Here is a 21,609-nt window from a genome sequence, read left to right on the forward strand (position 1 = left end):
TCACAAGTTGCGCACCAGCACGTGGCTCTCGCTGAATTCAAGCAGAACAGAAAATATGCACTCAGTCTCCCTCTCACAAAGCCTGAAAGAAATTACAAGAAAAATGTAACTAAACTCTGGAGAATTGAAAAGTAACCTGAATTTTAAAGAAATTTAAAGGAAATGCGAATACTTAGCTAACTCTTAATTTTCATACTGTTGATTTTCCTTTTGACTTATCTTTGGTTTTCTTTATTGAATTTAAACTACCTTTCCCCTTTTTACTGCAGTCTGTGAACTTCTTACTTTCCTGTGGGGGTGGAATTTGCCCTGGTCCCTTCCAGCCCTCTTCCCCTAGATCTCTGGCTCAGTCCTCAAGCCATGACTCTGTTACAGGAATCCTAGCATCTGCTGTACTTTTGTTACTGTTCCTGTTTCTATATTTTCTCCAACCTCCTACACTAATTTGTCCTCTTTTCTTATTTCCGGTTCCTTTCATATGTTGCAACTTGCTTGCTCGCCTTTGCCTTCCTCAGCCTGTGCTCTTCCCTTACCTATATCACTTTCCAAACATTCATCGTTAACAAAAATCAATTCACTTTCACCTCCAACCCTCCGAGGCTTCCAGTGCTCGCACTTGGATATCGGGTTTCCTGGATTTCTACCCTATGACGACCATTCTCGGTTCTAACATCCGCTCAGCTCTCCTAGCTCATTCAGAAGTAACGCACTCTTTGCAGCAGGAGTCTCCGCCTCCTCCCGCCCTTCTCCCCCCCGCCCTCCCCCTCCCGCCTGAGACGTGTTGCACAACTGTCGCTCCTATCCAGTGGAGTTCACCGGCTCCCTCTGGGCAAGGTTGTTCACTGAATTCCTTCGGGAAGCAATAACTAGTATCTCCTAGCAAGATTAGAATTTAATCTGTTAATTCATTCTAGTTCTCAAACTCACTATTTTCCTGAACACTTTTGCTGTTTTCTCCCCCTTTTCTTTTGCTTTTTTTCCTTCCCCACACAATTCCACTGTTCATACCATCAATTTCAATTCCATATATACTGTCAATTACACTTCCTGTAACTTTATAAAAAAGAATTCCGTAAGAATTTCCATGAGTTTTAGCTAACATGTCCCAGCAAGACATGAGTGTTTGAAACAAGAAATTGAATTCCCCAATTACTCTCACAACACAGGCATTTAACAATCAAAAAGGCAGTGGCAATAACCAGTACCGTTTATACAGTCAAGAGAAAGAAAACCAGTTCAGGCATTTAATCCTTCAGCAAAGTTCCCACTCATAACTTTCCTCCCAAGGCTCTCCTGGAAATACAACATTACAGTGACAGTTCAAACATTACTTCTTCCACAAAGTCACTTTCCTGCCAAGCCACTCCTGACAGTGACCCATTTTGTCCCAGACTGTAAATGTCCTACCCAATATGGCTACTGTGCCAAGGCCTTACCCCTGTTAACTTTCAGGCAGATTTATGGTTTCCATCCTGTGCTGAAATAAATTACCTGTTCGGTGCCTTCAGGGTTGATATACAGTTTCCATGGCTCTGGACTATGTGGTGCCCATCCTGACTTATGAGTATGTCCCCAAGGCTTTAAAATGAGAAAAGATCCAGTGAAAAGAATCCAATATTAAGGAATACCTTTATCCAGAGGATCTTGTCTGTTCCTGAGGTGATCTGTCTGAGAGTTGGAGTCCCACCTGGGAAAGCTCCTGGTGGGCCTGAGAAGTTCCCCTCTCAATGGGTCCCATAACAGAGCAGAGATTCTCCCGCCTGGCTCACCAATTGAAGCTGAGGAAACTGACCGAGTAACTTGTCACAACAACAAATTATGTCAAGCAGGTATTCCCTTTATCACAGGTCTTGGTGCATGGGGGATCGTTCCACCAAACATACACACCAAGAAAAGCAGAGACTACACATTCATAGGCACAGTGTATAAATGCTCATCACATTTCCAAGAAAATGCTTACAACTTAGAAATTGGGCCCATCTGGTGACATCCTTGCCAAACCTTTAGGGGGTTGCATTGTTTCACAACAGCAACTCTGCCTCCTTATCTTCATGGGACTTCCCCAGTCAGTGGCAAACAGAAACTCCACTCATCTTCACTGGACCCTTCACTGTGTTGTAAACAGCAACCCTACCCATTGTTGTGTTGTCCTTCTCTTCACAGAACCACCCGCCACTGAGTTGCAAACAGCAGCTCTACTTCACTTACCTCCAATGGGGCACACTTTTCTATGGTCCCTGTGTTCCTTCCTATTTACCTGTTTGTGCAAGCTATGAGGCCTAGTTTAAACAAGTCTATACAAGTCTCTGTGATTCAATACCCATAACAAAAAATCATAAAACCATGATATACAGGAAAGATGTGAAAGTCATGATAGCAGCTCAAGCAGCAAAGTATGCCATACACGGTGAGTGAGTGGGGATGTACCTACTGGGAGTGAGAAAATGGCATCTGCTTTCCTTTCCATTATTTTTCCTTATGCATATCAAATAATCTACTGCTGCTGCCTTCACTCAAATAGGCTCTCCATGAGCTGCCATCCCTAACAGTATCATATACCTCAAGTCTCCTGAGGAGAGAAGCTTTGTGAGAAGTTTTCAGAGAGTAAATGGCTTCCACCAGCCTGTGAACCCCTTCCTCGACATGCTGGATGAGGCTGGGACAAATATGATGTTCCAAGGGTGATGTGGGCAAAGTAGGGCCTTGCTTTCCTCTCTGCCTCTCAGAAATGGATCTGGACTATCCCTGATCCCCTGCCTGGGTGACTGCTGTTGGTTGTATGGCAAGACTTTTTCCTGGGCAGCCTGCTGTTAGAGAAGGCAGTATCAGATCACCACCCCCAGGTGAGCTGCCTCTTCCTAGCACAGAATTGCAAGGAAGAAAGAAACTTAAGTGTCAAAGCCATCCTTGTATGTACTGGTGTCTGCAGCTAGTGACACAAGGCTGTTCATATGGGTTTTGAAGTCTGGGCAGTTTTTTTTCTCTGCGCAGGTTGCTGGCTTTTCTTATCCCTGCCTTCCTGTTGTCTTTTTTCCCTTGATAGCTTTCCCCCTTTCCTTTTATTCTACCCAGTTTCTGCACTGGTAAATCAGTGGAGGGTTTAATGTGGGAAAGTATGTGTACATTTTGCTTGCCTGTACAGTTAAGGCATCTAGAGCTAAAGAATGTGTGGAGCCACTGGAAGGTCTTAACACAAAGGATGATTTCTAGGTATCTTTGTTGAGCATCTTTAACTGAGGAGAATCAACAATATCTCACTTGAGAGCTCTAAATATTCACACGCTATCCTTAGGCTAGGCACACTCCATAAGTCACTGGGGCAGGAAATCTGTATGCTCTGGCCAATGAACTGCAACTGTTGGGAGAAGCAGCAGCGGATGTGGACATCTTACTGGGAAGCAACCTATTCCAGTGCGATCAGATGTGCTCTTCCAGCACAAGCTCACAGTGATGCTATCTCAGAAAAAAAAATTAGCCAGAGTTGGCATATTCTCTGCTGTAAGCAGAGAGGTAGTAGAAGTGTAGGAGTCTTTTTCTCCTTCTCTTAAGAATAAAATGTAGTTTGTTTTATTTAAGGAGGACGCTGCTACCAATCTCTTCTTTTTCTGAGGTGGAGAAGAAAAACACAGCTCTTTCTGAACAGGCAGAGCAGATACTCTCCTGTTAGCAGAGGCAAATACAAACTGCTTCTTAATAACCAGACTGCTAATAAACCTTAGATCTCTAACCTTAACAGAATTAGTAAAAAATTGTGCTTGATACTGGTCTCACTACATTGTCAGTATCACAGTATATGTCTTACAGTCCAATTTCAGTGAAAAGACTTAAAGTAAAGGTAAAGCTCTTGCCCTAATATCTTCTCACATTTATCCTCATTGTTTGAAGTATTTGTCTTTGACAGTAGCAAATCTGCTAGCTTCAGCAGTGTGGCAATTGCTTTATATGCGATATGGTAGCCCCTTGGGGTGCTGTGTGCCTGCCGTCTGTATCTAAGTCATGAATTCACCTTGTGCCCTTTTTGTGAAGACTAAATATGGACTTCCCATTTCAGTTTCACACACTGCCTTTCAAATGCTTGTCTTATTCTTGGAATTCTGATCATAAGCATGATATATCAAATTTTAGGGTGAAGGAATGGTGAGTAGCAGGCTAGAGAGCTGTCTCAGATAAAAAGCTGTGGCTCCTGTAATGGCAGCTTGAAACAGGGATAGACTGAAGTTGGCTACAACAGCAGAACTCCCCAGTGATGATGTTTCTGACATCCTACATGTGTAGTGTTCCACAGACCCCTGTCAAAGACTAATTCACAATATCTTTCCCTTGTCATAACCCAGAGTGCAAGGATCAGGAAGAAGGGAAAGTTCCAGTTCCATGATATCTTGTCTCTCAAATGTAGGTCTCTCTGTTATTAGCTTAAAACACCATTTCCCAGATCATAGCTGTACCGGTATAATGAAATCAAAACACGTATATAATCCTAGTATAAATATGTAAAAGCCTATTGAAATGAAGAAGAAAGGATAAACGCTTGGAAATGGAGCTGGGATGTGACTATATATTGCATGTAACACAGATCAGTCAGATGGTTTTTCAGCAAGAAGCTGAAGTGCTAGCAAGGTACTCTTCAAGCATGGTAGGACATCAGGTATGCAGGCAGAAACATGGCTATTTGCTGAAGTGAAGTTTAAAAGACAGTCAGCTAAAAATTCAGGGAGTGACTGATATTGTGGCAGGACAGCTTCAAAAAGGAAGAGAACAGCAAGCAAGTTTGGTTGTTGTCACAGCACAGAGGAATGAAGCAAAGCTGAGCTCATCATAGAAACAAAAGACTTCCAGTCTTCAGATTTGAACTCTAGAAGAGCATACTGGTTGGGCTGACTTGCACTCAGATCTGTCTATAGATATACATCAGTGAAAAGAGCTGGGTAGAAATGAGGCTCATTTAGGAACCTGCCACGCTTTCACAGTAAGAGCTGCAGAACTGCAGGTCAGTGCAGCTCTGCCAAGAATCAAAGGCTTTGGCTGAACTTCAGAGTACCTTATGTTAGCCTGACCTTTGCTTGCTGATTTGTTTTAAATGGTAATATGTAGGTGCCAGCAAGTCAGCTTATTGCAATTAAGGTATCTGTAAGCCTGTAAATGTTAGTATCAGTGAGTGTTTAAGTGCTCTTCCTCCATACCAAGCAGATACAGAGTTGTCATCTGTACAGATGCTGGTGCTCTTCCATTACGCTGAAAATTGGTCCCTTGTCCTGATGGACAGTTTTCTGTTCTTATGGCTCATCATTTCATCTGTCCCCATAAAAACTAATAAGCTGCTAGTTCTCTGGAGCTGAGTCATCTTTTACTTTAGCTCATTCCCTGAAAATGGACAGCAAAATATATACTTCAGGAGGTCACCATGAAAGTTGCTGTCTGCTTTCAGTTAAAGTTGCCAGCATGTCTTTTACTTGTGACAAGCTGAGCGTGTTGTTGGAGGCAGTCAAATAATGAAATTCTTAATCCTTTAAAATATTGGCTTTGCACAGTAGAAACTGCCTTTTGAACTATGGCTGCACTGGTTCTGAGTCCATTGAGATGTCTCTTTTGTATTCCCTTATGTTTGCAGTATGGTTTGTCAAAGGATTTCCCTCATCATTGAGGGTTGTGAGGAGTTGCATACTTGAAGCAGTGAGGTTCATGTCTCACAGAGCTTATGATCCAAGCAATCATTTTCAACAGAGACATCAACAAATGAGTGTAAAATGTTCTGCCCTTAAAGTGTGGGCCTACTGAGAACTGTCCAAAAAAGCATAATCTGCTGTGTTCTTGTCAGGCCATGCTAGGTAGCTAGCAAGCAAACTCTTCCAGGTTTCCATCAGAAGATTATGAAGACAATGGTTGCTTAAGTCCCTCAGTGACTGCCTTAGCTGATTCACATATTTCTTGTCAGTCAGGACTCTTTACTACTCCTTAATGTCTACTGAAGAGAATATGAAACTGGCACTTAAAAATGATTGTTCTTAATCTAACATTCATGTCCCTTCAGTGAGCGCCCTGTCCTTAGGAAACACACTCCTATTTTGAGTTAGGACATGAGCCTATGGAGTCCTTCAATCTGCCCCTGCTGGGAAAGAAGCAGTGTTGATGTATTTGCATTGAGATGTCTTTCTGTATGTTCACCTGCTTTCTCCAGTGTTTCACATATGCTGCATTGCAGAGAGATGCCGTTTGTGTCTTTGATCAGGTCAGCTCAGAGTGACTCCTTATCTTTCCAGATGGACTTAGAAGTCAGGCACTGGAGGGGGAAGAGGGAAGGGAGGAGTGGAGGGGGTTGGCAATAGGACTGAGTGAGTCATCCTAGCTCTGTCCAAATGTCTGCAGAATATAGTGGAGCCGTTATTGTTATTTTAGCTGGGTATGTTTAGGTGTACTCTGACACATAACTAATATTGTTGTAGCTGCATGCTGCTGAAAGCCATAATGGAGTCACCTGGCAGACAAGCTGAGAGAGTCAGATGAAAAGACAGAAGAGTATGGATAGATGTGATGTATTTGTCTTTTTTTGTGTCAGTGTAAAATTAGCTGCTCTCATTTTTCTGAGGCCTAGTTCATTAATAATCTCCCAACACTGTTCCCTTCCTTCCCTGCCCCTTCCCTTAGTTTTAACTAACTGTGTGGTAGATTTTAGACATCTGGGAAGCAACCTCCCACCCTTCTTTTTGTTTCATGCAATTTAGTTGAAATCGACTACAAGGACAGCAATACAAGCTTGTCACCAGTAAGAATTCTCTCTGAAGGAAATCTGATTTAATGAACGAGCTGCTGAAGGGAGTTGGTCACAGGGTCCTGCATTCTCTGAATTCTGACAACATAGTACAGTATTACATGTGTTGATTTTATTTTATTTCTAGCAAGTGGGGAAAGCTTGTCTCTGGTAAAATTCAGTGGATGTCCCTGGTTTGATGTCTCAGTGGTAAGAGCATGTGGACAAGAAAGTTGGCCCTAACACGGAGTTTGAGATTTGTGCAATATAAATGATTCTGCGCTCTTAGATTCAATTGTACCTACGCAGAGATCCTCTTACCTGCCTTAAGGCGATGGCTGCCTGCTGTGTTTTGCCATTTCAATGGCTTACAAGGTTGCCTGTAAGGTGAGATAAATAAATGTCTGCTCTCCAGAGTACCTGAACTGAAATCTTAGATACCAACTTCCTTTCAATGAGAGCAACATGTTGTTTGAGTCAGAAAAAAAGATAGAATCTTGTTCTTCAGCAAGGGAAATCCACTGTTAAGAAGCAGTTAGGCTTCCTTTGTACATCTGCGGTGTTATGCTCTTTTGGCAGACTGGAGACAATGAGCAATATAAAAAGGGTATCTTGTTTATTGCAAAGATCAGTGTAAAAGTAGGCTGCCTTGAAAACTGGGTTGAAGTGTAATGTAGAGTGCTAGTTCCTTTTCAGTTCACCTGTGAGCCTGATTGCTTTGCCCTGTCACATTCCCTTGCTTCAGAGGTGGTATTGGCCATTGCAAGAGAAATGGAAGTGGCCATATTTTGTTTGTTATGATTCATAATAAAAAGAGACTGAACAAACGATTTCCACATGAGGTTCTCTGAAACACAAATTGATCTTACAATTCTCATGGTGCTGAAGACTTACAGTGTATATTAGGCATTGAAATCAGTTCTTTTGCTACTGGGCTTATGAAATAGAAATTGGACTGCTATTAAAACTGACAGTTCCGTCCTCTCATCTTCATTTTTACAAGGCTGAAAGTGAATTATGATTTCTAATCGTATTTCCTTTTAGCAAATGACAGTAATATTCTGAGTTTCAGCTGCTTGAGGCCCTATAAAAACATGGATAAGAAACGATCTTCCCAGAGATGTGCTCAAGCCTTTGAGAGATGCTCGGTGCAACAGCACCCTCTATGCCCTATGAGTTTAAGCGCATCTCCATGCAACCGTCAAGAGGTGAGCTGTGTCAGATGGTGATGTTACTGATTACACATCTTCTGGCAAATTTTTCATCGGACCTCAGTGGCACACGAAATTTAAAAGCAATTATTAAGCAGAAGAGTAATTAAAGCCTTGGTGAACAGAATAACGTGGTGGAATTGAGCTTCTTGCCAACTCCCTCTGTTCCAGAGAACCAATAATGCAAGCAAAGGAACAGTCAGTGTGATTCATTGAAGAGTGCATTATGTGGAGTCTGAACATTTTAGGGAAGAGGAGCATTATACGATGGTGCAGGGTTTATATAGTGGACATAACATGAAGGACTGTTTATGGAAATATTACACCATCCATATATATGACACTGTATTAGTCTAGATAACTGATCATAGTCATTCTGCACGCCAGATAATATCTCCACAGTTTCATATACATATACAGCATAATTCTGTGAATTAACCTTCTTATAATGACCCCCTAAACATAACACTCACTTCTCCCTATAAACCCTGCAACTTCATGTAGTGCCAACCTCCTTGCAACCCTCACCTCCTCTGTGTGACATTCTTTTCAATATAACTGTCCTCCATATAGAATCTGCACAGCTCCATATACCTTGCTGTTTATGTAGTAGCTCCCTTATAATTGCCTTCATACAATCTCAGTAGCACAGAATAAATTCTCTGGCAGTGCATACTAAGATAATACGAATTTAAAGCTTCACATTTTACAGTTCTATAAAGAACTGAGACAGAAAGCTTAACTCCCAACAGAAAACAAGGTCTCTCAGTGTTCCAATACAATCTCTATCACTTAAAACAAAAAATTACCATAGCTGTTATTTATGCCTCTAATATAATATATATAATATAATATATAGCCTATCCCTCCATATTATGCTTGCACTTCAATAAAATGCTTCCTCCAAATAACGATCCCCATTGTATAGTACTTCATAAATAATCCACCATGCAATACTCACGGTGCTCATCTTAGTGTAGTGCTTACCCCTCCATATAATACATGAACCTCGGGATAGCGCACCATTCCAGATAGCCTCTGTGTAACAGACTAATAGAAATAGGATGGCTTACATTTTACAGTCCAGTAATTCACATTTTTGGTCCAGTAAATAACTGAGACAGAGTTGTGATTTAACCCAGCAGGCTGCCATTGGGGTTTCTCCACACATGTAAAACTACACGGTGGAACAGGGGTGAATCCACTTCATCTGCTCTCTTGAGTAAGGAAATTCTTACTTCTAATAGCTGAGATACTGGTCCAGACAGGCGGGGAGTAGCACATACCATTTTTTAATTGCTCATACTTGTTGGAGGATTTGTCCACAGCTGAGACACAAGCCTGCAGAGAGGAAGAGAGATCTTTGTATTGTCTAAGTAGGCTCGACATTTCATCTACCATTGGATTTGCTTCATGTTTCCAGGCCATGGCTTCCAGTGTATTAGCATACAATGATGGTTCACTCTATACAGATTTTTGCCTCATTGGTCACAAGCACTTGACATCATCTGTATCTTGGGATAACTCATTATCACTCAGCACACCTTATGTTCTCAGGAATTTGATACCTTTCTGCATGGTGGTCCACTTGCCTGTGTAATGTACCGGATCTTCCTCTAAGGGATAATCTACTGACAAGAGTGGCCTCCATAAAGTGAAAGCTTATGTCCCTTTTCCAATTGCTTTGCCAATGTCCACTGACATTGATTACCAAGAGATCCTAGTTGCCTGGTTTTGTTGCCCACTATGTACAGGCTACTGGCCCTGTTATCCCAGCATCGTAGCAGTCAGATGACAATGTGCTCATCTGAATGATGGCTGAAGTTTTTTAGAGTGTTTCACAGTTTGTCCATATTAAGGGTTCGGATGGTTGTTGTCTTCTTCACAAGTACTGACTCTTCTTCCTCTCATCCTCATGATGGCTCTCTATCATCTTCTTCTTACATCTCATTTTAGTAAGACTCTCTTTCATTACTAAATGAGCTGACTTTCACAGCCATTTTTTTTTTGGTCTTGCATATAGGAATTGAACCACAGGGCCCGTCGCAGGGGTTGGAGAAACCACATGGCCTGTTTCATTATCGTGAGATCTAGAGACCTCTCTCCTGTTAAGGTGCTGAATAGTGTCAGATTGGGTTTGATAGGCTAGGCCATGAAGAGGGCCTTGTGCAGAGGGAATGAATGTTATACAGACTGGAGTATTTTACAGAGGCGCAGGTATTGTAGGATGGACATGCATGTCTTGACTGAAATAACAACAGTGTTTCATGGAGGTTAACTTACAGAAGTATTACACTGTCTATATATATGACACTGTTAAAATGTTGCCTGGCATACAGAATTATTATGGTCACTTATTTCTAAGTGCAGGATAGTTTTGGAACAAATGCTCTCTTCCTGTCAGTTTTTTATTTATTTATTTATTTATTTTTAATTGAACTGTAAAACATGTATCTTCATATTTATTAACTTAGTGTGAGCTACTTGGGAATTTTTTCTGTTGTATGGAGGGTATATAGAAGGTGTTATGTGGTCAAGGGTATTACATGGAGGAAAGCCTTTTATAGGGGCGGTGTTGTGTGGCATGTCAATGTTATATGGATGGGATGTTATATAGAATATATGGAGAGTGGGTGTTGTATGGAATATAATTTATGGAAGAGTAACACCATGGACCATGTCCAGCCTATGGACCACTTGAGCCCAGCCCACATCGCACTGAGGCTGTCCTCTCCCCTCTGCCATCATGGTGGCAGCTCTGCCTCCAGCAGCCTAAGACAATTGTTCTTCACTCAGTGAGGCCCAGGCAAGCCAAAAGTTTGGACAACAGCATGTTACGCTGTATATATATATATATGACACTCTTAAAACATTGTCTAACATACAGAGTAATTATGTTCACTTATCCTTTTTTAAAATACATGTAAAATTAGATTGGAACAATAAGAGAGAAATAGAATCATGGGGAGGAGGCTCCAGAGCCTTCATTCATTTTGCTAACCAAGCTCCAAGACTGATCCCTGTGCTTCTGACTGGGTCTTTCTTCTCTTAAAGAGCATTTTTTAAGGACTCTCACAAGGTGGTGCTGTGTCATCTTCCATGTCAGAGCTGGGAAAATATTTCCTATTGATCAAAAGCAGCGTGGAACAGATTCACCCTTCCAGACTGATTTCAACCTACCTGGTTTGGTTTTGGTTTGTTGTTTTGGTGTTAGTGGTTTATATTTTGTTTTGTTTTTCTTTTTTTTCTTCTTTTTCTTTGAGTCTCTTGGAATTGACTGTTGCTACAGCTCTGAGGAAAGGGATTAACTCTTCCTACTAACCTCTCAAATGGTTATTAGAAATCAATATTTTTATATAATATATAATTATTTAATATGTAATAATAAAATAAATATATAAATATAATATTTTTATATTAATATATAAATATTAATAATTAATATGTTTTCCATATTTCTGATTTTTCTTGGGATAACACTCAGAAAGCTAGAAAGGTTTCTCCTGGTTAGGCATATTCCTAAATATTTGCTTAGTATTCTCTTATTTGAGTTACTTAAGGGAAAAGCAGTGTTGCCTGACAGAAAGCTACAGCCCAGCCTATAGAAAATTTGCTGTGTGTGCTTGGATGGCTATAGAGTTGAAATTTTGGTGGGAAGGGTATGGGTAGTCTGTAGTTTAAAACTGTTTCTTCACTTCAGAATATATTAGACATATCTCGATTTTTTCTACAAATAATCCACTTTATTTTTGGTTGCTCTGAACACCCAGGTTGCAGGTAGAGTATATAATTCTTTGCAACACACTCATATCTGGAGAAAATTCTTTCATTTCTCTCTCCTTAGGTAATTTTAAATTATTTCACTCTCTGGATTTCTTTCTAGTTAATTTAAGAATACATTTACTCTTTTAACACTTTTCTCGGTGCTGCCTCCATGCCTTCCAATTCAGCTGATTTGTTATGTGCTAACAGCTACTTTGAAATAAGAAAATTCAAGTATTATGAGTGAGCATACCTCTTGCTCACTAAAAAAGGGAAGAGGCCATATATGCTTATAGAAGACACTAAAATGCTTATGTAATTGCTGGTGTTTTGATGTAAATATAACTGTACTGCATCTCATGTCGTATCTTGCATTCTGATGCAATGAGATCACAGAACAGCCAAATATTACGAGAGGAAGAATGCACTTTGTAAACTCTTCAGAAAAGGAGGAAACAGTCGATAAATGTTTCTAGATTCGTTCCTTTCTGAATGTGTAAATAAGAGAGAGCACACAAAAGGTGTTGTGTGGTTTGTGCTTACTAAAGCAGCTATGACTGACAAAAGCCTTTCCAGCCTGGAGATGCTGTGCATCTTGTTCCCAGAGACATGCAGGCTGAATTTTGGCATTGATAGTTCTGCGTAGATCATTTCAACATAAACAAAAGGCTTTAGGTAAAACCATGAAGTCTTCTTTTGGAATGATTTCTGTGTATGAAGAGTGCATTTCCCAAGAAACACTAAAGGAAGAATGACTCCTTCCTACCAGGCTTCTCTAGGTACAAATGTGCCTGCAGGACACCTTAAGTTAAATCAGTTATGTCTAGAAGATTCCTTACCATGATCCACAGCTGTTGCTAAAGAACACCCTTGCTTGTGAACGTGCCATGTTTCTGTCTTTTGTTCTTATGTGAAATGCAAGCTGAGCTCTGAGAAATCTTGCCAACAGCTTCTGGTTCCAGGAGCCCTCATCTTTCAACAATGGAGGAAAAAATATCTAGGGTTGAAAAGATTTTTCTTTAAGACCTAAACTGGTTCTAATTGTGGTTTTAGATGCATCACAAAGGTTCTAACTGAGATCAAAGAGAGTCTATAAAATGATGACTTCCTGGTCATGATTTACTGTTTTCTTTTTCTGTTTCACTTTTCTTCATGTATTATACTACTTTTAAAAAAAATAATTCATGATGGGATGTCATCTATGAGATACTTGTTCCCTCAGCTTGCTCTAAAGCTCAGCAATTAAGATAAAGGGTGCAGTGAAATTGCCAGGTCACAACCTGAACCAATGGTTGATCACCAGGTGAGAAGGTGTTGTTAACCCAGGGAACTCAGGTGCAAGTAATGCCCGTGAGTGATTGGAAGCAGTGGAGCCAGGATCCACCATTTTGCACCCTCATTTAAGGGTTAGCAGCTGAAGGAGCAGTATCTTTCTGCATAGCAGTTTCTTGAGCTGTTGCTGGCTGTTGGAAGGGGTGGGCCAAATTTCCTTCTTTACTTCATGTTAGTGCTTTGTACTGCTTGTGTTCCATTTGAAGTCACTATTGTCCCTTTCTTTCCCTATGCAGAGGGGAACAAGGCAGGAGCAAGTACAAGGCCATTCAACTCAGTTTTCATTTTGGAGGTACTGCAGTGCTGGGATGGCTGTTTGTCTTGAATCCCTAAACATAGTAACTAAGGGAAGTAAAGAAGTCACCTGCTTTGGGCTACAATAATTGACTACTGATTTAATTTTGTCATTTAACAAAGATGAAAGGCCCTGAAGAAATGTTCTGGTCCCAATGAAAGTTCGGAGGCAATATGTTTTAATATAAAACTATCTGAGCAAGCTACCCAGTACAAAAAAGACAGGGATCTCCTTGAAAAAGTCCAGTGGAGGGCTGCAAAGATGACGAATGTTGAGGAACATCTCTCTTATGAGGAAAGGCTGAGAGACCTGTGTCTGTTCAGCCTTGAAAAAAGACAACTCAGAGAGGAACTGATCCATATCTATAACCACATCTATAAATATCTAAGGAGCAGGGGGCAAAGGAATGAGATGAGCCTCTTCTCTGCAGTGTGTGGTGATAGGATGAGGGGAAGTGGCCACAAACTGATGCATAGGAAGTTCTGCACAAATGTGCGTGGGAACTTCTTCACAGTGAGGGTGACTGAGTGCTGGCACAGGCTGCATAGAGAGGTGGTGGAGTCTCTTCTAGAGACATTCAAGACCCGCTTGAATGCCTCCCTGGTCTAGTGAGCTGTTTTGGCAGGTGGGTTGGACTCGGTCTCTAGAGGTTCCCTTCCAACCCCTACAATTCTGTGATTCAAGCTAAAGGTCATGTTTGGAAAATGAAATGTGGAGTGCTTTTTTTCTTTTAAAGACAGTGTTTACAGAAGGAATAATACCACCTGAAAACATGACAGAAATTACTTTTTAAATGCTGTATGAAATGTGTTTGTAGTATCAATTGGATGTTTTGTTTCAGCAGCTCTGCAGAGGTACATGTGTGTACTTTTTTGAGTACATTTCAATAAGATTTTATCAATGACAAGACTACAGCTGTTGACCAGAGACCTACATGAGATGTTATTATAATCATTTTTTAATGTTAGGGAAAGAAAACATAAGCTATTAAAAAGTTGGTAAAAGAAAAATTTCTTTTAAAATTACTGTTCAAAACTTGAGTACTGGTATATTTTAATCATTGAAATATATGAGCATTTTTTGATAACTAAGTAGAAGTTAATGGAAAAAAGTCTTGTTTTCTGCTATGTCTTTCCCCTTCTTTTCCCTTTCCCCTTCCCCTCCCTTTCCCCTTCCTTTCCTTTTTTCTCCTTTCCTTTGTTTTTTTTTTTTTTTGCTTAATGTCATTCCTGGAATAGAAAACAAGATTTTCACTCTGAGTTAATGAGTCTTTTAAATAAGAAATTATTTCAGATTTATTTATTAAGAAAAACAACAGCCCTAATGAAAACTAATAATTGTATCTTCCCTGTTTTCTATGAAGTCAAAAAGTAAAAAAAACCCACTGTTTTTATAAATAATTGATAATCTGTAAAATTAAATGTGGTTATTTAAATATAGTATTTTTTGTTTTATTTTGATTTTTTTTCCTTATTCAAGCTAATTGCTTTCTTGCAGTATTTCAGAAACCCATTATTTGGTGATGCGCATAGACTGTCTAATTCTCAGATAGTTCCAGCTTCTGTTCAGATTCTATTTCAAGCAAAATTGTTGTGGTTGTATTATAGAAAGTTAAGGATTTCATACCCTTCTGAACTCAGTACCCTTCTGAAGTCAGGCAGTTGAGTCCAACAAAAATTCTTGCATTTATACTGTGAGTATGGAAAAGGTTTCACAATGTTACTTGGGGTCTCCTCCTCACCCCAAGCCTACAATTGCTAGTATATCAGCTTTATCCTGTAAAAACTTGCAGCAGTGAAGGTGGCCTAACTACCCCCACTGCTGAAGTGCACTTCTTAGTGTATTCACGTCCACTGTACAGTCTCCATGAACATTTAGCAAACATCTCTGAATGTCACTGCGTACTGTTTTTCCCATATGGAGGAATTGCATTGCACCCCATTGCTTCATATGCACTTCCATGTCAGACTCTAGACTTCCTCTCTGCTGCCACCTGTCAAATGGCAGTAAAACCTAATGGTGGGGAGGTTCAGCCTCTACTGCCATACCACCTCTGATGTTGTGGGGCAACATAATAAAATAGGAGGCATTAGTTTTGGAGCACTCTTCATGTGAGAGCATGTGTGTATATAGTGAATTGTAAGAAATTGGAGGCATGAGTGATTGTTTTAAAATGTTGTGAAAGCTCTTAAACATTTGAGAGCTGATCCCTACAGGAAAATGTGCAGTAGCCTCTTGCAGAAATGCTTTATCTGTTAGCTGTTTAATTTCTTTTTGGCTGTGGTCACTGCTAAATTTGTATTACCGTGAAGCACAGAGATTATTTTTTTTACTTAGCTTTTATTAATGCATGATTAATGGCATTGATTTGTTGTTTCTGTCTGCTTGTACTCATATGCTGATTGAAATTGACTTAATCCATACACCTAGGAAAAAAAAAATACTATACACTGCTGTCCAGGGTGGATACTGCTTCTAAGCAGTACTAATTATCTAAATTAGTTGCACTGCTCTCCGAAGGACTTGCAGAAATCATGCTGTCTCTGTTATACAGATCCCAAATTTGCCTTGGGTTCAGCTGGGACAGAATTTATTCTTCATGTCTGATGCGATGCTTTGTTTTGGCTTTGTGTTGTTCAGTGAAAGAGCACTCCTATAGCGCTTTCACTTTATGTGAGCCATAGCATCAGCTAGGGAGCTAGCTTTGGGAGGGCCAGGCTGTGCCCCAGGTTCCTCCAAACCCCTGGGTAAAAACAGTCCCCTGTGCCCAGTTCTTTGCTTCCACCCCTTAGCACAGAATTGTGACAACGGTCTTCCCTATGGAGAAGCAGACACAGAATGAAAAGGGGAAAGAAGTTCCTGGGGTGTAAGTCTTGACTGCTGAAACCAAGACTGCATTTGGTTCCTAGTCTACAAACCGTAATTATTCTCCTTAAGAATTCTTTCAGAGTTGTGGCCTGTTATTACTAACCAGCTGGTGCTCTGAAATGGTTAGCATGCTTTAAGTCTTAGATGTGACCCTCTTGCATTTATAAAGTTGTGGTTTTCCTTGTTATTTACGTACAGCGTACTCTTCCATTATTCCAGCCTGTTCCCACTGCTTTGTCTTGCCTTTTCATGTTCATTTTGCCAGACAAATCTTAACTCTTATTATTTGGGTGTGAAGCTTTGTCTGAATTGCTTTGGTTTTCCACTTCCTCTCTTCCACCTCCCTTTACCCCTTTAAAAATTTTTATTTTATTTCTGGAACACTTCCCAGTGATTGCAACAGCATTTATTTAATTTATAGATGAAGCAGATAGTTATTAGCTGACACAGGACTAATCCATCACACAAATGGGACAAATGCTTGCCCTCAGCAGGAAGACATTAAGAACTGTTTGGCATTCTCCAGAGGTTTTTGGGGTGGCTTTGGGGAATTGCTCTCAAGTCGCATGCAAAGAACATCAATAACTGTAGCTTCCTTTTTGTTTTCCATATTTCATCCTTTCACTGAATGCTTGTTGTTTTTTGGTGGAGTTTGTGTTTGAAGTAGCTTGTTGTAATACAGAAATGAAAGCTCCCCTTTTGTGATGTATTGAAATTGCATTTCCAGTATCACAGTAAAGTGTTCAAAAATGACTCATGCATGCTTTTAATCAAGGGCATAATTGTGTGAAGAGGTTTGATCTCATAAAAGCTTGAGGGTCATATTTAAGTAATGGAAGGAACATTTCTGTCGATTTTGGTTGCTTTTTATTAGTTGGTTTTGTTTATTCTTTGCTTTTTTTTTTTTTTTTTGCACTTCATTGCTAATTGCACTGTTTTTTGGATACTAGTGTAAGAGGCAGTATAGCAAAACATCTCATGTGCAGATTCCATTGTGATTCATGCTTACAAATGAAAGCTGTGCGTGTGCTACTCAGAAGTCTTTCTAGAAGTTTTCCTCTTCTGAAATTTACAGTCTGCAATGCAGAAGGTCAGAAGTCATGTTTGCAAACTAGGTCTTGAGGATTGAATTATTATCTAGCAGCAGTTCTAGCCCCAGATTAGATACACAGTGAAATGACTTCCTTTGCCCTGGAGATGAAGCTGTGTGTATACCAACTTTAGCACACACTGAATACTCGATTTTTCAAGGTAGATCTGAAGCCTTTTTTCAAGATGGGACTGAGTTTCTTTATGTCTCTTAATCTGTGTGTCAGTCTATCCCACATCCTGAGCATCACTGCACAGGAAATCCTGTTATGGACAGTCATCCCATTATCACAGAATTGTAGAGATTGGAAAAAACTTCTGAAGATCATCTAGTCCAACACCCTGCTAAAGGGGTTTCCCATTTTTGCCATGTGTACAGATGGAAGTTCTTGTGTTCTAGTTTGTGCCCTTTGCCCCATGTCCTGTCAGTGGACAAAACTGGAATGTGTCTGAACTCATTCACTCGACTCCTGCTTTTTAGATATTCATAAGCGTTGATAAGGATACCTCTCAGTTTTCTCTGTTTAGGTCTCTCAGCCTTTCCTCACAAGGGCAATGCTCCAGGACAGTAATAATTTTTTTTCACTCTTCACTGGACTCTTTCTAAGGAGATCCCTGTCTTTTTGTTTGTTTGTTTGGGGAGTCTAGAATTGAACACAGTACTCCAGATATGGCCACACCAGGGCAGAGTAATGGGGAAGATCATCTCCTTTGACCTTTTAGCCAAACTCTTTTTCATGCTTCCCAGGATTCTTTTAGCCCTCTTAGACAAATAAGTGCTTTAATTCATGTGATACCTCTGAGTAGGTCCTTGAAGAAGTCAAAGTTGGCTCTTGAAATCTGGAATTGAAGTTCTGCTCATTGCATTTTTTTCTTCCACATAAGATCCCAAATTTCACTATCTCATGTTCACTGTATCCAAGGCTGCCCCCAGCTTTCACATTCTCAACCAGTCCTTCCTTGTTTGTAAGAACAAGACCCATCAGCGCATCTCTTTGAGTCTTCCACCACCACCATTTTAAAACTACAGAAATTACTGCTGGAGCTGAGGAAGCAGACTTGCCCTATCTCTTGTGCTTAGAAGAAACCCATTCATGGTGCTGCAGCCTCCCTCTTGATAGAAAGAAGTGAGCAGAATTTGAACAGTGTTTTAGGTCCAAGATCTCTCTTGGCTTTCTGTAGAGTTCTGGGGTGGTAGCATGAGGAGAGAAGCAGAAAGATGCTGTTGACATAGCTGGGTGGATATTATCTTAGCATTCATGCTGACCCATTTGTATTGTGGGCACCTTTTGTCTTTGTCATATGAAGATCTGTCCAGAGAGAACCTTGAAGCAGTGTAAATGTCGGGGCTGGAAGAGTCACCTCCTTGATGCCTGAGGAAAAGTTGATATGTGTGTAATTACAATACTGTACTGAAAAACAGAGGAAGCACCCAAGTGAAGGTGATCCTCCAGTAGTAAAGTACATCAATTTTAGGTCTCAACTTGGCAGTGCAAGTTGCTAAGGAGGATCAAGGAGAAAAAGTAACTCTCTAAAAATAAATGTTCAACAAAGGTGAAGAGCCCTCTTCATCCAATTTTTTTTTAGCAAATTAAGGAACAGGGCAAGAATGAGTAAAGGGCACCCTTTTTTAAAATTGTTTTTATTTTTTTACTTTTTTACTCTACAATCTTCTTCCTCATTTTCAAGCCTTTTTTGGGCTGTATATTTTCAGGGAGTTAGTAATTACCCTCTTATTGTCCTTGATCTGTGTGAAGAGGGAACAGGAACAAGCATTTCAGAAGCTGTAGAAGCTTTCTTTTGATTATTCTTGTTGAGGACATGATGTGCTCAAAGAAGTTGTTTAAAAGGCAAATGTAGTTTTTCCAGCTTCCAAAATTGTTGTGACAGGCTTTTGTGTGGTCCTTGTCTCCTCTTATTCTGAGGAAATACAAAGTGAGCAGACACTTTAAAACCTTTTCAGTCCTTCTCTCAGCCCCTCTTCCATATGCTAAGTGAGGAAGCTAGCTTGTGCCTCAAAGATGATGTCTAATCTGAGGGTTAGAGATGTTTTTCTCTGTTAAGTCTCCAAGCTCTTTCTGTACAAATGAATTCAGAGGGAAATCAAGCTGCTTCTTGTTTTACATTTATATTTCATGCATGCAGGTGCACAACTGACGCATTACTCTGGTGTAAAAATTAGCTAGATTTCCTAAAGCATGAAGAAAGGGGCTTATGTTGGAGGTGGATGAGAGAGGCTTCAAAACAAAAATTATTTGTACAGTGTGTTTCTTTTTATGCCTATTCTTATGCCTTGTTCTTTTCCCACATTAGACTAGCAGTGCTTACTTGGCAGAATCTTTGTACTTAGGTGAATTTAATGCATCTATTTGTTTGGTGTTTTGCTCTGATGTGTGAAGAAAGAGGTGGGTGTACAGCACCCAACATGTCAGTTTAGGATTATATGGACTGCTGATTATGTTGCTGCTTCTCTAGGCTGGCAAACATATTGGCTGACAGAAGGGATGCAAGTGCAGTGAGGCTAACTTTTCAGGAGAGAATTAATGAGCTGGCTTATGATGTTCTGGTCTGCCCTCTTGTGGTTCTGTCAAATTCCAAAAGCAAGATCCAAAAATCTCTGAAGAGTCAGGGAGGAAAGAAATATTTGCACTCCCTGTGGCATGAAATGCAATTTCAACTTCTGTTAATCTCTATAGTCATTTAGCTCATAAATTGACAGTTGCTAAACTAGAAGTCAAACATTTTTTTAATCTCAGTGTTTAGAACTTAACACTTTATGGTACATGTAGATCCTTTTCAACAGATGGAAATTTATTCAGGTTAACCTTCTATCCTTGTATAAAAAGAATTGATATTCAGAATGTTAATATAGTATTTCTTCCTAGAGAGTAGTTGGCTTTTCATGTCTTTTTTTTTTTTTCCACTGAAACAGTAATTAAAATATGAGATTCAGGAAGGCAGAGCTTTATTATGATATAAAATTTGTATTAGAGAAAATTTGAGTGTGAAGTTAACCACTGGCCTTTTTCTACATTGAAGTTTAGTAAATTTTAATGATTTTAATTTTAAACTGTCATTACAGGCAAATGATTAATCTTTTACATTTTCATACATGCTTCCTGCTAAAAATAATGGAAATCAGATAGAGCTAGCTGAGAGATGAAATTTTAAAGAGGAAAACTCTATAAAACCTGTCTGTATACAATTCATGGGCTTAGAAATGCATGAACAATTTCTGCCACACAGTATACATTTTTCATGGCCTATGTAATAAGCATGTAGGTGGCTTTTTTTTTTCTGTGTCAGAAAAGAAGAAAAAAGCAGAATTCTACTATGTTTGAATGTTGTATTAGGCATTGGAAATGTATCCCAAATCTATAATAGGGTATATCAGCATCACCTACCCCACCCAATGCTATTCTGAAGCAGCTTCTCCTGGCTCTGTTGATACTGAAGATACATCTAGATTCCGCTGCTGACTTTTTCAGCTTGTGATTTGTTAAGATAGAGGAAACTTGAAGCAGCTGTGTGTCTGCTACTTGGGTGGTAGCTAAAATGTCTGGTGAAACAAGCCTTGTGATTTAACTTGGGACTTCTGGTGATTGTGCTGGGCAGAGGCCAACACTTCTGTAATCCCCTGTTATAATGGAGAAGAAGACAAGGAAATTTCAGTGTGAGAGTATCTTCTACTGAAAAATCCAAGCAGACCTCAGAAGCATTATGACCCCAGCATACAGATATCTCCACAAAGTAGGAGATGATTGCAAAAGGAACAGCTATGATCTTGTCTGTGCCTATGTTGCAAGTTTCACAACCAGAGTCTGCAAATGTTTTTCTCTCCCTTCCTCTCTGCACTGTGGAGAAACACTCATTACAGATGGACTTTAACATTTGACACATTGATGAGAAGTAAACAATATATCCACGAAATACCCAGAAACTAGAGAGATGTAAATGACAAGTGCCTTCCATTTTTCATTGAGAAATATTTCTCAACAAAAGACTAAAAAAGAAAAAAAAAACTTGTTTCAAGTCTCAGTTTTTATTTTTATTTTCAGGGATAACAAGTGAAACAGAGCTGAACCAATATAATCCTTAATTTAAATTTGTGAAATACTAATAATACTAATTATACCTCTTAGTGATACATTTATTTGGATAGTACAGAATGTGATTCTATGCCTCACTAATGTCAAAGATTCAGCCATTACTTTTTATTTAAAAAAAAGAAAAGGACTTGCAAAAGGTGAATTTACTGAATTGCAGTGCCTGGTATCTGACATTGTTTCTATGGTTAACAGTAAATC

The sequence above is a fragment of the Cyrtonyx montezumae genome, unplaced genomic scaffold (genome assembly GCF_038088225.1).
Source record: "Cyrtonyx montezumae isolate F1298 unplaced genomic scaffold, pur_monq_1.0 scaffold_8, whole genome shotgun sequence".
NCBI classification, from domain to species: Eukaryota; Metazoa; Chordata; class Aves; order Galliformes; family Odontophoridae; genus Cyrtonyx; species Cyrtonyx montezumae.